Consider the following 16,195-nt stretch of genomic DNA (forward strand, 5'->3'; position numbering starts at 1 on the left):
TTTGTCACCTTGGACTCGTTTGGGAGGGCAGGGTATTCATTCAATATAACAACCACCAGCACCAACTCTGGTTTCTTTTCAAATCTAATAATAATAATAATAATAATAATAATAATAATAATGGTGCTAGTAGCAGCAGTAATAGCAACAAAGCAATCATAGTAAGCAGCAGCAATCATCAACATTGTCAGAGAGCAATAAAAGAGAGCAACAATTTGATACATCAGTGTATCACAAACCACCTGAGCGATCCAAGCAACCTACCTAGTCCCTTCTCTTTACTCAGCCCCATCTCTTATTGATGAGCTACTTGTTCCATGTCTTCCTTAAGCGAAGTTGGCTTAGGTTCCAAATCACCACCGCTGTGTACAGGGAACAGATGGCTGTTCCTAATGCTCCTGCTATATATCTCCTTTAGGTCTGCAATAGAAAGTGCCAGTGGTAGGACCCCTGGGGCCTATTAGCCTGATCAGGCAACTGGCATTTCATTGGAAAGGAGGTCAGGCTATTTCTGGGCTGTTGTTGGCCATTTTCTCCCTTCCAATAGAGGTGACAAAGAAATAAAAGTCACCGCCAGCCAGGACAGCAGGAAAGTAAAGCAGGTGTCACTTTCTCAGGTCTCTGAACTGAAATTTCAAGTGGAACTTGGGAAAGTTGGGGGAAATGATGCCACCCATGAAAAGGATCTGTGACTTTGATCAGAGGAGAGGAAGTGCTATTGCAAAGGCCAGAGGTATATGTTGCTTTACTCCTCCCTCCTATAAAACAGACAGGTTACACCAAGTATTTTGCAATGAAGAAACATTAGCAGACCATACTCTGAGGAAGTGTATGAAAAAGCAGGTTGGCAGGTGAAATCAGGCACCATATTGGATTTACCTGTGATTCTTAGATACTGTCTGTCTGTCTGTCTATCTATCTATCATCTATCTATATCTATCTATCTATCTATCTATCTATCTATCTATCTATCTATCTATCTATCTATCTATCTATGCCACCCCATAACATAGTTTTCCAGGTTGCTTACAATAAGAAAAACAAAAACAAAATAAGTCATAAAACCATAAGACCAAAAGCTATGTAAAGTCAACAGCAACACAGCACAACACGACACATGACACTCCACAAAGTATCCTTCCTTCCTTCCTTCCTTCCTTCCTTCCTTCCTTCCTTCCTTCCTTCCTTCCTTCCTTCCTTCCTTCCTTCTGTGTGATATACACAGGACAGTCTCTCAAGTCCTAGTCCCACAGTCTAACTACTACAATACTGTATACCACACTAGCTTTCTTTAAAATGAGTGTTGCAAATTGGGCCCAATAACAGCCTAGAAACCAATGCTATCTACTCAAGACTTTGGACTGATTACATTACAGGCAGGTACAAAGGCACTCTGTGTCTCTTTCCTAGCTATTAATGAAAGGAAGACTCTTGCATTTTAATTATGGATGGCAGAGAACTGTGAGATGCTTGTACTGGAAATGAAGATGAGTTAGGAAGGGTTAGTTTTCTTTATTTTATCAAATGCAACAGTGTTCTGCCTGCATAGTATGTCTAGAAAGCTAACTTCAATAAGTAATGGAGGTTATAATTCAGAGTACTAGAAGTCTGCTGGAGGAGGAAGTACTGTTTTATATTTGTATTTTTGTATAGTTATATCCTACCTTTCTTGCGTTGTGGAATCTGAGACATGGTTTATTTTATGATCATTTCTTAATTTACATACCACCGAATGCCAGTATAGGCTTCTAAGTGGTTTACAAAGTCTAGAAACCAATTAGGCAGCATTACAAGATATAAACATGCATGATTAAACTATAGAATAAAACAATCCCATCAAGGCAGCACAGCAGTTAAAACAGGAGACCCAGGTTGAGGAAGGGCCAATGAAAACAGGTGAACCATCGAAAGCCAATGGCATGCCAACACAGATGAAGCTTCTCATATTTCAGCAGGGAGCGTATTCCATAACACTGGTGTCACCAGTGGAAAAGACCACCTCCATATCACCACAAGCTGATAACCATATTCCATTTGTTTATTTCAGTGCCCTTACCAGGAAATGGAGGGGAAACTGGTCTTTCAGGTAAGCTGGTTGAGAGTTGTTTCAATGCCATTTCACGTCCAGGCTTGACCAGATGAAGCAATGATCGTTCTCCGTATAAGGCTACTTTCTATGGCAGTGCTGAGCAATCTGTCTTTCAGGGAAATTTGTTTGCCGTTCTGAATTTCTTATGCCGGAACTCCTGATAAAACCACAGGGAGTTTCAGTATCTAGAGTTCTAAAGCAACTGGTCTTTAGTGTCAACTGAAACATGTATTAAAAACAACATTATTTTAATTTCCCAATTAAAAAAAACACACCCTCCATCAACACAAATGATTTTCTCAAGTAATCTGTTATCGTGGAATCCTGATGCCTCCACAGTTTAAGGGGTGGCAGCAAAAAAACAGATGACTTCTTTTTTTAGCCATCTTAAATTCAGGGGTAATCTTCCAAGTATTAAATATTCATTGTATAAAATATTTAGATGTCCTGCACCGCTCTGCTCTGGAGAGCTTTACTCTTGTTAGTGAAGAAAGAGATCTTCCTTACATGTAGGGCCAATTGCATTTTTATAAACAACAACCCATAGCTGCAACCTCCCTTCAGTTTTTGCCACGTACAAAGCTGCAATGGGCATAGTTTTGAATCGGGCTCCTGGAATGAATGTACAATCTGCAGCGATGAGGGTTCTCCCTTCTGAAAGCTCATTTTCTGATTAACAAACTGTAGTTTGCTAAGGGTGCTGGGAGTTGTTAGGAGGCCCCTCTTCCCCTGCCAGAGCCATAAATCTCTTGAGTTTCCTGTAAAAAGGGATTGGTTTTTAAACCACTCTGCAAATTGTAGGGAAATAGGCCTCTTAACAACTCTCAGCACAACACAAACTGCAGCTCCCAGAATTCTTTGGGGGGAAGCCATGACTGTTTAATGTGGTGTGATAGTTTATTAAATGTATGGCATGAATGTAGCCCTGGTGCTTCTATCCCATTTCCTTACGTTCCTTCCACACTGCACTATCTGCTGTGGGTTTTTGACCAATACTGGCATGTCATGTGCAATTTCATTTACAACAGTGGGTGTGGTGTGACACAACAAATGCCATTGGACAATTCCCCCACCCCTTTTTTTTACATGTGTGCCTCTGTTTTCCCCTGACAACCACATGAAGAACTGAAAAGAATATCACCCCAAATTTCTTCACTTCAATCCTCCAATTTTCCAGGTTAAGGGGGCTGCAAAAAGATCCCCCCCCCCCCGGAATCAAATAACATGGAAATGAGCACTGAACACGAACTATGTTTCATTAGTTATCCAGAAGTGGCCTTTACATCATGTGAAAGCCCAGATATACTGTGGAAACTAACAGTTAGAGAAATGTCAGGGAAATTGAATAAATTGCCATGTTAATGCATCCTATCATGATTCGCTATAACTTTCTATCAATAGATATAATTACAGCAGAATTGGTTTTGATTTCCCCCTCCTCTTAAGCGGATATTTCCCCCCTTGGTTCTACTGGTTTTTTATGTTATTTTCCATATTTCTTTTGTTCTGTTTGCTTTGATCCTTTGGCATTTTAACCCCCGAGTTTCTGTATTGCTTTTATTTTCTGCCCCCTCCCCAACTAGTCATCTGTTCTTCTTTTCCAACTCATTTAATTTTCAATTATCGTTTCCATTTTTCCCCTCATTTGAGCTGATGTGCGCCTTTCCCCTTCTCATTCATCTTCAAAGTTTACAGAACTGTGAACTCGGTAGAATTACAGTCATCCCAAAAACATTTCAAGGTCATACACCATATCTGTTGTGGTGAGGTATTTGAGGCTTAGCCTTCTTCAGGTCTCTAACACATGGATGTCTTGTTCATTAATGGCAGCAGTGTAGTGGCAAATTCAGAAGTGCAGGGTGCCTTCATGGTAAGCAAAGCTATGCCCCCTCACAGCCGTCCCCTCACAGCCATACCTCCTTCAAAGAGCATATAACAATCTTATACTTATACAATAATAATAACAATTAGGGATGCATGGCAATGATCAATGCCGATCTCCATGTGCTGCCTTCCAACCAGATATTCTGTTTTCTGTTCACGTACACGAAAAAATGATTTGGAGTGCTCCAATATATTCTTTTCAGAGTGACTTAATTTGTGTTTTCCTTGAAGCTGCATTGTACATAACAGAACTTGCGCACCATTCTCTTGAAACCGAAGCACCAAGTGTTTCTGGTGCTCCTAAATGTTTAGCTTTGGAGCACAGAGAACAACTCCTTCTCATTGTTGCTCCCATGCACCTTCTCCAGAGTGATGCTAGGAGCCAATCATCAGTGGTTGACTATAACCTCTTTTCACTCTGACTAGCTCCAATCAGCACAAAGGGATGGCTTTTTAGAATGGCTAAAAAGCTCCCCTTTCATGCTGATTGGGCAGCTCTGGGCCATGCTGTAGAGGGAGTAATGAGTCTTCAATTCCCCCACAAATCCGGACCACTACACCTCTGATTTACAGTACAATCCTTTGGATGGCTCTGCTTTCTACTCCCTTGGGACTTCCTGCCAGATAAGTGTATATCCAAGCAGGAACCTGCTGTTGGACTTCAACTCCCATCAGCCCCAGCCAGCATGGCCAGTAGTCAGGGGTGGTGGGAACTGGAGTCCAGCAACATTTGGAAGGCCACAGGTTCCTCATCCCTAGTATACAGGATTGCAGCCTATGTAACTGATGTACCTCCACGTAACTCACACCTTGAAGTGCATGGTGTTTGCAGGAAGTCTTAAGAACATGCAAACACAAGGAGAACCTGCTATATCAGGCCAATGGCCCATCTAGTCTTGCAGCCTATTCTCACATCGGCCAAACAGATGCCTGTGGGAACCCTGCAAGCAGGAACCTGAGTGCAACAGTAATCTCCCTTCCTGTGGTTTCCAGTAAATTTAGAAATAACTGCTATAAATTTAAATGCAATACATATCACTACATTAAAAGGTAAAGGTAAAGGGCCCCCTGACCATCAGGTCCAGTCGTGTCCGACTCTGGGGTTGCGGCGCTCATCTCGCTCTATAGGCCGAGGGAGCCAGCGTTTGTCCGCAGACAGCTTCCGGGTCATGTGGCCAGCATGACTAAGCCGCTTCTGGCGAACCAGAGCAGCGCACGGAATGCCATTTACCTTCCAGCCGGAGCAGTCCCTATTTATCTACTTGCACTTTGATGTGCTTTCGAACTGCTAGGTGGGCAGGAGCTGGGACTGAGCAATGGGAGCTCACCCCATTGCAGGGATTTGAACCGCCGACCTTCTGATCAGCAAGCCCTTGGCTCTGTGGTTTAACCCACAGCACCACCTGGGTCCCATCACTACATTAGGGAACCTCTAACCAGGTGACTTGTCTGCCTGCACAATCTGCAGGTGTCAGTTGTGGATGGGCAGCTTTGAGGTTCTCCTTAGGGTTATTTGCCTTTAAACTGGACTTGGACCAGTCAACCCTTCAGATAGAGGATACATTGAAACAGAGGACTGCACTATGCAAAGCAGGAGATATGGCCATAATAATAATAGTAATAATTTATTTATACCTCACCCATCTGGCTGGGTTTCCCCAGCCACTCTGGGCGACTTTCAACAGAACATTAAAAACAGAATAAAACTTCAAACATTAAAAACTTCCCTAAACAGGGCTGTGTTCAGATGTCTTCTAAAAGTCCACATCGATTCAACAAGGCTCCCAATTCCAAATTTTGCCCCTGCTGCTTTCTGATTTGCATTGCTCAGTATCTCATGCGCCTGGGCACAAAGGCTGGGGGCAATGAGAGGCAAGCAGGAAAGCTAGCTTTTGTCAAAGGGCAGATTTATGTTTGAAAAAGCTGACAAGGATTAGCTCAAATACCCGTTCTTCAAACCTTGGCATGCCACCTTGTTTTCAACTCTCTGAACTTGATTAAAACACATCAACAGCAGTGCTCCAGAGCAAGTGAGGTGAAGAACACTTGTTTTGTTTTGTTTTGTTTTTTGCTCCAAAGCCCCAGAGCTATTAGAAAGATCTTAATTATTAGCCCTGCAGATGTTGACTTTCTCCCTGAAGAAAAACAAATTGGAGTTTTACATTCTTTGTGTGCTTTACCCATTTTATTGCATATATAATTTCTTAGCAAAAGTGCAGACAACAACCAATTCCTTGTAAATCAAGCTACAGGTAGGTAGCCGTGTTGGTCTGACATAGTCGAAACAAAATAAAAAAATTCCTTCCAGCAGCACCTTAAAGACCAACTAAGTTTTTATTTTGGTATGAGCTTTCGTGTGCATGCACACTTCTTCAGGTATCAGAAGAAGTGTGCATGCACATGAAAGCTCATACCTATGACAAACTTAGTTGGTCTCTAAGGTGCTGCTGGAAGGAACTTGTAAATCAACTTTCAGAGTCAGCTTATCAAAACTCACCACATTCCAGGTCCATGCATCAGGAGGCTGGGAATGAAAAACAGCAACTGGGAAGATAGGATGAGGAAGCTGGCTTTTCCTTTCCTATGGATGGCTTTATAGCAATGTGCACAATGGACTCAGGCACCATGAGGACTAGAACCAGGAAACCTTAAGAATGATAGCAGAGAAGTTATGTACACCACTAGGACAGCTGTTCAGAAAGAAATAACATTATCTTCTGGTCAAAAGTTATATTTGGCACAATTGTATACAGAAATGGGCATATCAGTTGAGGTTCCTACTGAAACGCTGATGAAATTTCATGAGGACATTTTTAATAGGAATAATAATAATCATCATCACAAACTGATGAGGGGATGTTACCTGAAGAGTGGAAAAGTGAGAAATTGAGAAAAAAATGAAACTGACACATTTGCCTGTTCTGAAGTCTGTGGCAAAGGAAAGGAGTTACCTCTTCCCTTAGTACCTGATGTAATCTTGATAAATCTCTCTCCCTCCCCCCCTCACACACACAAGCTGAAGCTATATACATTTTTTTGAAAGCAACAACACCTCTGCACTAAATGCCAAGTCTGAGTCTCTTACTTCTCTTTCTGTAAAATGGGTCATATGTCTTGGCCTATTTTTCCAACCTTGGGTATATATTTTATTTTGCTTTATTGTACTCCCCACAACTTGCTCTGTTGTCAAATCATGAAACTAGGGAGGTCCCCACTCCCCCCTATGGATAACTCTCTGCAAGAGTCCAATATGTTTGCCTCACTTAGCACAACAAGCAACTGCATCTGTGCATTCATATGATTGCTTAATCTTCTAGTTTCGTAAGATAATTATGGGACAGAAAAATGAATAGTCACATTTAAATTCAAACCCTAAGCATCTGGGTAAGTACCCAGTAAGCTGGTGATTGAGGGAGAACTCTGCTCTTCTCAGCTGTGAGATGGCCTGAGATGTCCCATCAGAGGTTTTTGGTGTTAATCCATTGCACCACCACCACCAACAGAGTGTTATTGCTCTTCACAGATAAACACGTTTATTGTGACCATAGTTTTCATGGACTGCAGCGCACTTAATCAGATTCACAAAGTTTTATCCTGAGTTGCAGGTCTATGTACACATGGAGCAAGTAGGGGGTTTGTAAATATTGAGGCCCCAGCTGCACTACACATTCAAAGCAGTAAAGCAGCTTTCAGCAGGAACTGCTGGCCATTGTGAACTCCTGGGGATGGATAACAGAATAAGGTGGAGATGAACCACTTAATGGGTGCTAGAACTGCAGACAACTTGGCTGCAGGTATCATTAAGGTGGATTCAGAGTAAGAGAAATGAATTGGATGTAACTAGAGCTCCTAACAGCTTCCCTACCAGGCAGATAGAGCCAAGCAGATCGATTTTCAAAACAAACATGATATCCTTGAGGAGAGGGGGTCTTTGAAAACAGGCTTCTAAGGCTCTGCTGTTGGTCTAGCTGTCTTCACAAACTGCTTGCTACTCATAAGGGATTCCTCAAAAACAGGCCTCTCAGAAGGGGGCAAAGGGGGAATCCTTTTCAACTGAGCAGGAATGACTGAGCCAGATGAATCATGAAAGGAGGACCCCCTGCAATGAGGATGCTTTCAGATCAAGTAATTTTCTAGGTCAGTTGCAAACTGCATGGGTAACTCTGCCCCAGAGAGTCAGATGGCTCTGGGGTTGAAGCTCAGCCCTGAAGCTCACAGGGCAGCCTTGAGCATATCATGGAGACTTAAGAAACTGATTCTCTTTTGTAGCTAGGAGGAGAAGTTAAGGACCCAGAGTTTAGAGACCTTGGCTGATGGTGCGAGAGGTTGCGAGAGCCTTACCTAGGTTGCCACTTACTGATCTCAGAGACAACTCAGAGAACTTGTAGACTGTGAAATCAATGGAGGGACCACAAAGGTCGATTTGGCTGGCTGCAGTCCATCCTTGCAGATGCAATGTTTCCTAAATGTAGAATGACTTGTTTTGATTTCTCATACGGAGGAAAGGGAATTAGCCACATCTGTCACCCCAAAGCAAGCTGCTGTAACTGGAGAGTTATTTTCTATGTTAATAGTGCTTTCCCGAGGATTCTTTGGCCAAGAAGCATCAATTGAGAGGTGCCTTTTACTTCCTGTACATTCAGACACTGGTTTCCAAAGCTTCTGCTGATCTCAGGGACCTTCGGCTCAGTGGCATCATACATGCTTTGCTTGCAGAAGGTTCAAAGTTCAGTCCCTGGCATCTCTAGTTTCGAGGAGATAGTAGATAATGAGATAATTCATTGGTCTTATGAAACCCCCCTCTATAGAGGATAATGTGTATTGCATCACTCCACAATTGAGTGAGCTACCTCTGCTGCATTTGGAAGCTGTTCTGCTCATTCTACTGAGTGGGCCCTAGGTATCGGCCCCAAATTCCTTCCCTAATAGCACCACAATGGGTGTTAAAATTGTCAAAATATGATGAGATGTACCGATGTGAAACACAAACCATGCACACATTCTCAGCCTTGAAATTACAGAACCATAAACCCATATTTTCAGGAACAAGCTCAGGACAACTCAGCTGACCAAAACCAACAGAATCATCTATCATCAGCAGCATCATCGGCATCATTGTTTTTAGGGCTTATCCAGACTTGTCATTGTCCTGGTACTTTACCCCAGGAAAACCCAATCTTTAGCATGGAATATTGAAGCAAACATCAATCAGCTTTTCTCCAGACTTACGTTTGCTCCAATTTATCACTAAAGAGTGGATTTTCCAGGGGAAAGCAGTGGATCAAAACTGCTTGGATACATGTCTAGATAGCAAGTGGAAGTGTGGACAAACCCTTATTCTTAAGACCTGGGAATCAGCATCATCACTTGATTTGTTCTACAGTGGGGCGAAGCAAGGTGCTGGTGCCCCTTGTGACTGATGGGGGCAAAAGGCAGAGAGAATCACAGAAGGAGGAGGCAGAGCCAACAAATTCTAGTTTTGTCCCCATCCTCCTCCCTGATGAGTTCTACAAGGGGCAACGCTGAGACTAAGGAGAAGGCAGCTTTATTTTTATTATTTTTTCAGTGCTCTTTTTTCTAGAAAAATAGATGCCAGTAGTCACCATGAAGTTGTTACAGTAAGTACCACACTTTTTAACAAAACAACAACAACACCAAAAACAAAAGAGGTGTCGGTATTGCATAGCCTTGAGTACCCCCTGGGGGGGGGGGAAAGGCACTGATTATTTTTATTTATTAAATTTGTATACTGCCCTATATCCACAGGCCTCAGTGTGGTTAGTCACTGTCACCTCCTGGACTAGTTGTAAGAAGGAAGGAAGGAAGGAAGGAAGGAAGGAAGGAAGGAAGGAAGGAAGGAAGGAAGGAAGGAAGGAAGGAAGGGCAAGGGTTGACTGAAGGCAGACTGAGTTTGGTGGGGCAGTTCCCCATTCAATTAATGGACCACTAGGCTGAATCCACTTCCCTAAACAAAAACTTTTAAAGGAATACCTTTATAATTCACACTTCCCTGAATTTTGTGATGCACCTCTTGTTAACCAGGCCTCTCTTTTATTAGTGCTCCTTTCAAACAGATCACCTCTGAATTCTCTAAGGATTAGAATAATTCTTTGCCTGACATTTAATGCATCATAAACACAGAGCTGAATTTGTATAGTAATTGTTTTACAGTCCAGTATTAGGAGCAAGTAGACAAAAGCAATCAATTTTCCTCCAATAAAAACTCTAGGAATGTACTCCTCAGGTAGTGTTTCAGAAGATTTCATGATATCAGAAATGTGTGAGGAAACAGATGTATAGCTCACCCATGTGGGGTACTTAATAAAAGACTTGGCTGGATCCCTAAATCAGAAGTGAATGGCTAAAGCACACTCTGCCGCAGAGTTTTAAAGTCACAAAAGCAAGCAGCAGTATAGCATGGGAATATAGGCTATTAAACCTTTTAAATATTCCATGTTGTCTGCTAGCAGAGCTCCCCCATTTTTTTTAAAAAAAGAGAGAAATAAAGCCCCAATCAAAAAAGGGGAAATCCATAAAGTGTTGACTGAGGTCTGAGCATCCTCAGTAGTCAGGGAATGCTGATGGAATGTTTGGGAAGGGTTAAGAATTGGGGAGGAGGGGAGTTTAAATGGAGTAGCTGGAATCCTGACCAGGGAAGGCTCCACACTGCAACATTTAGTTGCAAATCCTACAAGTTAAGCCCTGCAATCACAGGCTGTGCACACACCGTAAATTTGAAGCACATCAAAAGCATATTTTCCCTACAAAAGAGAATCCTGCAAACTATAGTTTAGCCACATGAGTTACGATTCCCAGCACCCTTATAACCAGCTACAGTTCCCAGTATTCTGTGTGTGTGTGTGTGTGTGTGTGTGTGTGTGTGTGTGTGTGTGTGTAGAGGGAAAATGTGCTTTAAATGTATGGCATGTTGGCAGCCGCAGTGTGCTTTACACTTGATTTGGAAAAGGGGGGGCTGTGTCCACGCTAAAGATTTATAGCTCGGAAACATCTCCTGCATCAACGAGCAGGTCAAAGCATATAGAGTGCAAAATCTATACTAATGCTATTAAGAGTAAATGAAAGTTTGGATGTGCATGCTGAGAAGAAGAAAAAGCAAGCAGCCAATGTATACTTGCTATCAACCCTCTTGATGTTTTTCTTATTGACTATGAACAAAACTACTTGGTATTCAAATAGGTGGAGAGGGGAACTTCAAGTGAATTGCCTTGGTGATTGTGGTGGTGGTGGGAAGACTATAGAAAATTAGACCCATATCTGCACCATACATTTAAAGCAGTATCATACCTCTTTCAACAGTCATCACTTTCCCCTGAGAATCCTGGGAACTGTAGCTTGTTAATGGTACTGAGAGCTGTTAGGAAACCCCATTCGCCTCACAGAACTACAATTCCCAGAGTTCCCTGGGAAGGGGGACTGTTAAACTGCTTTGGGAATTAGGAAGACAAGAAGAGCCAATGACCCATCTAGCCCAGCATCTGGTTCTTCCAGTGGCCAACCAAATGCCTGTGGGAAACCTGGAAGCAGAATTTGAGCACTTCCCCCTCCTGTGGTTTCTAGTAATGGTATTCAGAAACATTGCTCTTTCCAACTGTCGGGGCAGAATATAGCCATTGTCATTGATAGACTTCTTCTTCATTAATTTTTCTATTCTTCCATCTAGGTTGATGACCATCATGGCCTCCTGTGGGAGCAAGCTTCTTATTTTAACTATGTACTGCATAAAGAATTGCTTTCTTTCATCTCCCAACATTTCATTGTTTCATTGGATTTCCATGAGTTCTTGTATTATGAGAGAGGGAGAAAACCTTTTTTTCCTATTCACTTTCTCCATGCCATGCATAATTTTATAAAGTTCTATCATGCCATCTCTGACTTACCTTTTCTCTAAAGTAAAAAGTCCCAAACACTGTTCTGGTATGTGCTTGAAGAATCCCTTCTGCAAAACACTGAGGGCCTGGAGGTGATCATAGAGAAGATTGGATTTTTAACCAAGTCAGGTTTTCTGTCTTGCCTGAGACCATGCCTGCCCCTTAGCCTTCCCAAATTTAATTTCATTCATACTTAGCCTTCTCTGTGATGACATAAGCTTGAAAAATGTCTCTGCTTGCAATGGAGAACGGGGAAACCAATTACACATGTATTATTGTTAAATCATTTACTGTACAAATGTAACTGGTGAGGATGTTGGTTAGGTGGTAGGCATGAGAGAGTGTTGTATTTGATAAATAATGTCTCTTTATGAAATTATGCAACTGTTTTTGCCTAAGGGGTGCAAGCCCCAAAGAATGTTAATTGTGCAGATTTCACAACATCCCTTTCAGAAGGATTCCTCTTTCAAAGAAAATCAAATTACTATTGAGCCATATCACATAATCAGACAGGCAAATGTAGATATGATACAGCCTATGTGCTGGCTATTTTGAAACATGGTATAATGTAGTGTCTAGAGTCTTGGGATTTCCAACAGGCTGAACTCAAACACACACATATATTTTGGTGGAAGCCATCCAGAGTGACTGGGGCAACCCAGTCAGATTGACATCATCATCATCATCAATGTCTCCTTTTCTAATTACAATCAAATTGTATTTCTCCAGCCCTCGCCAAATTAGAGACCTTGTGTGTGTGTTCAATAGTTTGTAGCCACCAGTCATCATTGCTCATAAACCTAACCATCTTCTACGTATTAGTGGCTATTATTGAAAAGAAGGGACAATCTTGCACAATTTAGTCATCTTGGATGTACACTGATGATGTGAACAACTGCTTGTGTGAACTCTCTAGTTGATTCTGACTAACCATTAGGAATAACTTTCGGATGATAAGAGCTGTTTGATAGTGGAATTGACTACTCAGAAGATGGTGGGCTCTCCATCAGTGGAGGTTTTTAAACAGAAGTTGGATGTCAGGGATTATTTAGTTGTGATTCTTCAATTGTAGGGGGTTGGATAAGATGACCCTTGAGGGTCCCTTCCAATTCTATGATTCTATGTATGCCAGCTTGAATTCCATGGTGAAAGGAAGACAGGATATAGAGAATAAAAACACTGGTGAGTGTTACAGAGCTGGAAACTGTCTTTGTCAGCATCAATTTATTATTGAGCATGTGTTGGGTCTCTCCGCTTCCACTCCAGACTGCTGCTGAATTGCTGGTATGCCCTGCAGTCTGCTCTAAGGATGAAGGGCTGGAGGATGCTGGATAGCGAGAACAAGGGAGAGATTATGTCTAAGCCCTTCCCTCTTCCCTCCCTCCTCCTTCTGTCAGGAGGACCACACTGACAGCCCTCCAGGGAGGAAAAGCGGAGAGAGGGAGAATACAGACTTTGTCTCTCTTTTCAGTTCCCGAAGAAGATTCAGGCATGCCTTCCAAGTTTTTGAAAGGGTCTTTGAGTGAGGGGGTCAGTCTATAAAGGAGACAGAGAATATCAAGAAGCAGATGCTGGCAAAGAGCAATTTTATTACATCTATGGAATCAGGGCAACAAATGTGCTTTGATGCTTCTCCATCACCCAGGAATGGCAATAAGTCCTTGCAATGTGTTCTGCTCTTGCTGCTGGGGAGACAGTTGACCTGGACGCAGCCTGTGTTTAGCGCAGTAAGTAACTTTGCGAAACTTCATTCTGGAATGCTGTCAGCCTGCGCCGGGAGGGATGGCAAGCCAGAGGCAGAGAGGAATAAGACTGGAGGGGTTTTGTGCTTACTTCCCAACAAGGGGGTTTGCTTCTCAGCATTGTATGTGTAATTGCTTTTGTGCAATGTCTACTTGAAGGGGAGGGGGGACGTGTATGTATTTAGCAATAATGAGACAGAATTCCAGCTGCACACGGTGTCTGTGTAAAGGAGAGGATGAACATCAACCTCAGCCTCACAGTCTGCAATATGGGGCTATTGATATTTGGCCTACCTTACAGGGCTGTTGTAAAGGTTATAAGATACTTTATGTGAAGAAATCAAATGCACAGAAAGCCCTACCATACATCGTTGCTGTTTCAGCTTATGGTGGGGAACATAAGCTAACTTTCAGCTTCCTCCTATGCTTTTCATGATTCACAGCAGCTCAGAAACTGTAAAACTTCAGGCTTCCCTGATTTTCTATTTGCTTTTGTTCCATCCATGGTAAAATGTGGAAGGGGCATGTTGTAGCTCAATGACAGAGCATCTGCTTTGCATGCAGAAGGTCCCAGGTTCAATCTCGGGCATCTCCAGGTAGAGCTGTGGTAGGGACCTTCTGGACTGAAATCCTGGAGAGCAGCTGCCAGTCAGTGTCAACAATACTGAGCTAGATGGACAAATGGTCTGACTCAGTATAAAGGAAGCTTCCTGTCTCCCTGTGAATGTAAAATGGAACCAGTCTGTGGATGCTCAAGAGAATCCTGTTAGACACTTGTCAAACCCTTGAGAAGTTATTCACTTATATGTTATTGCCATTTCTGCTTCTCTCTCTTTTCAGGGTGTGCAAATGTGTATAACTTTAAAACATCACCAACAGAAGGGCAACATTTAGAACTTCCAGCTAAGATGGGCAGCCTTTGTAAGCCCTGTCACCTGTTCTCTTAGGACAGACAAACTGCCATCGTGTTAATTAATCCCTGAGAGTATCCTAGGTACCTCTGTACTACCTAGAAGGATTTCTTGCTGAAATGCCATCACTCAATGAAGTTGATTTGCAGCAGATTCAGGGCAGGCAAAAATAAATCCTGCCCATATAAACATGATTAACTTATGGAATTGGGGTCTAGTGAGGTGGGGGGAAAGTGCTTAGATTTATTTTATTTTATTAGGATTAGACAAACTCAGGCTGAGTTGGTCTGCCAAAAGCTTTTGAGCTTGATAGTTAAATAGAACTTTCACATCCAGAGACACCATGTCTCTGAATATGAAAGCATGAAGCCAAAGAAGAAGACATCACCTTCATGTCCTGCTGGAGGCATCTGGCTGGTCTCTGCTGGAAAGTACAGGATTGTAACGTTGGAAGGTACCCCAGGGGTCATTTAGTCCAACCCCTTGCAATACAGGAATCACAACTAAAGAATTCCTAGCAGATGGCCTTCCATTGAAGGAGAGTCTACCACCTCCTAGGGTAGTCTATTCCATTGTCAAATAGCTCATACCATTAAAAAGGTAATCCTTTCTTGTAATTTGAACCCTTTGGTTCGGGTCCTCCCCTCTAGAGTAGCAGAAGACAAGCTTGCTCCATCTTCCACGGGACAGCCCTTCAGATGGCTATCATATCACCTGTCAGCCTTCTCTCCTCCAGGTTAAACATCCCCAGCTCCCTCAGCCTTTCCTCATAAGCCTTGGTTTCCAGACCCTTTGCCATCTTGGTTCTCCTCCACTGCATACATTCCAGCTTGTCTATATCCTGGACCCAAACAAGACTTTGGGCTTGACCCCAGCATTGTTTTCACTGTGACATTTCTGTTCACACTACAGGAGTGGCTTCTCCACCAGGGTGTCACTGAGGAGGACTTCAATATATAAGCAGATTTGAAGGTTATACACCAAGTTTTCCCAGGAATGAGCTTTGATTGAATCCAGCGGCTACCCCTCTTTTTAGAAAACAAAAACAAAACAATAATATAATGTGTCAGCAGAAACAGCTAAGGTGTGCCACAAACAAAGGGTGTGGGACCTTTTTCAGCCCGAGGGATGCATTCCCTGCATTCTGAAGGTAGCTTCTGGGCAACCTCCTAAGGGCCACTTGCCAGTGGTGGGTGGGGTCAAAGGCAAAAGTGGGCGGAGCAATGGAGGTGAAATTTACCTCAGTGCAGAAGGCTAGTTTCTGGACACACCCACATATCCCTCTCTATTCTCCGTCCAGAGGACACACTCCAGCCAGACAAAAGCACTTGAGGATGTAAAACCAGGCCAGTGAGAGGGTATGGCTCGTGTGTGGTCTGTGGAGAGTCCCGAGAGCCTGATAGAGAGGCCCAGGAGGGCCTGAGAGCCCCAATCGCTCCTTGCAAATACAGTGGTACCTCAGGTTAAGAACTTAATTTGTTCTGGAGGTCCATTCTTAACCTGAAACTGTTCTTAGTCTGAGGTACCACTTTAGCTAATGGGGCCTCCCGCTGCCGCTGCACCGCTGTGCAATTTCTGTTCTCATCCTGTAAAGTAAAGTTCTTAACCCGAGGTACTACTTCCAGGTTAGCGGAGTCTGTAACCTGAAGCATCTGTAACCTGAAGCGTCTGTAACCCAAG

This window comes from Zootoca vivipara, chromosome 6 (genome assembly GCF_965207765.1).
Source record: "Zootoca vivipara chromosome 6, rZooViv2.hap1.1, whole genome shotgun sequence".
In the NCBI taxonomy this organism is placed as follows: domain Eukaryota; kingdom Metazoa; phylum Chordata; class Lepidosauria; order Squamata; family Lacertidae; genus Zootoca; species Zootoca vivipara.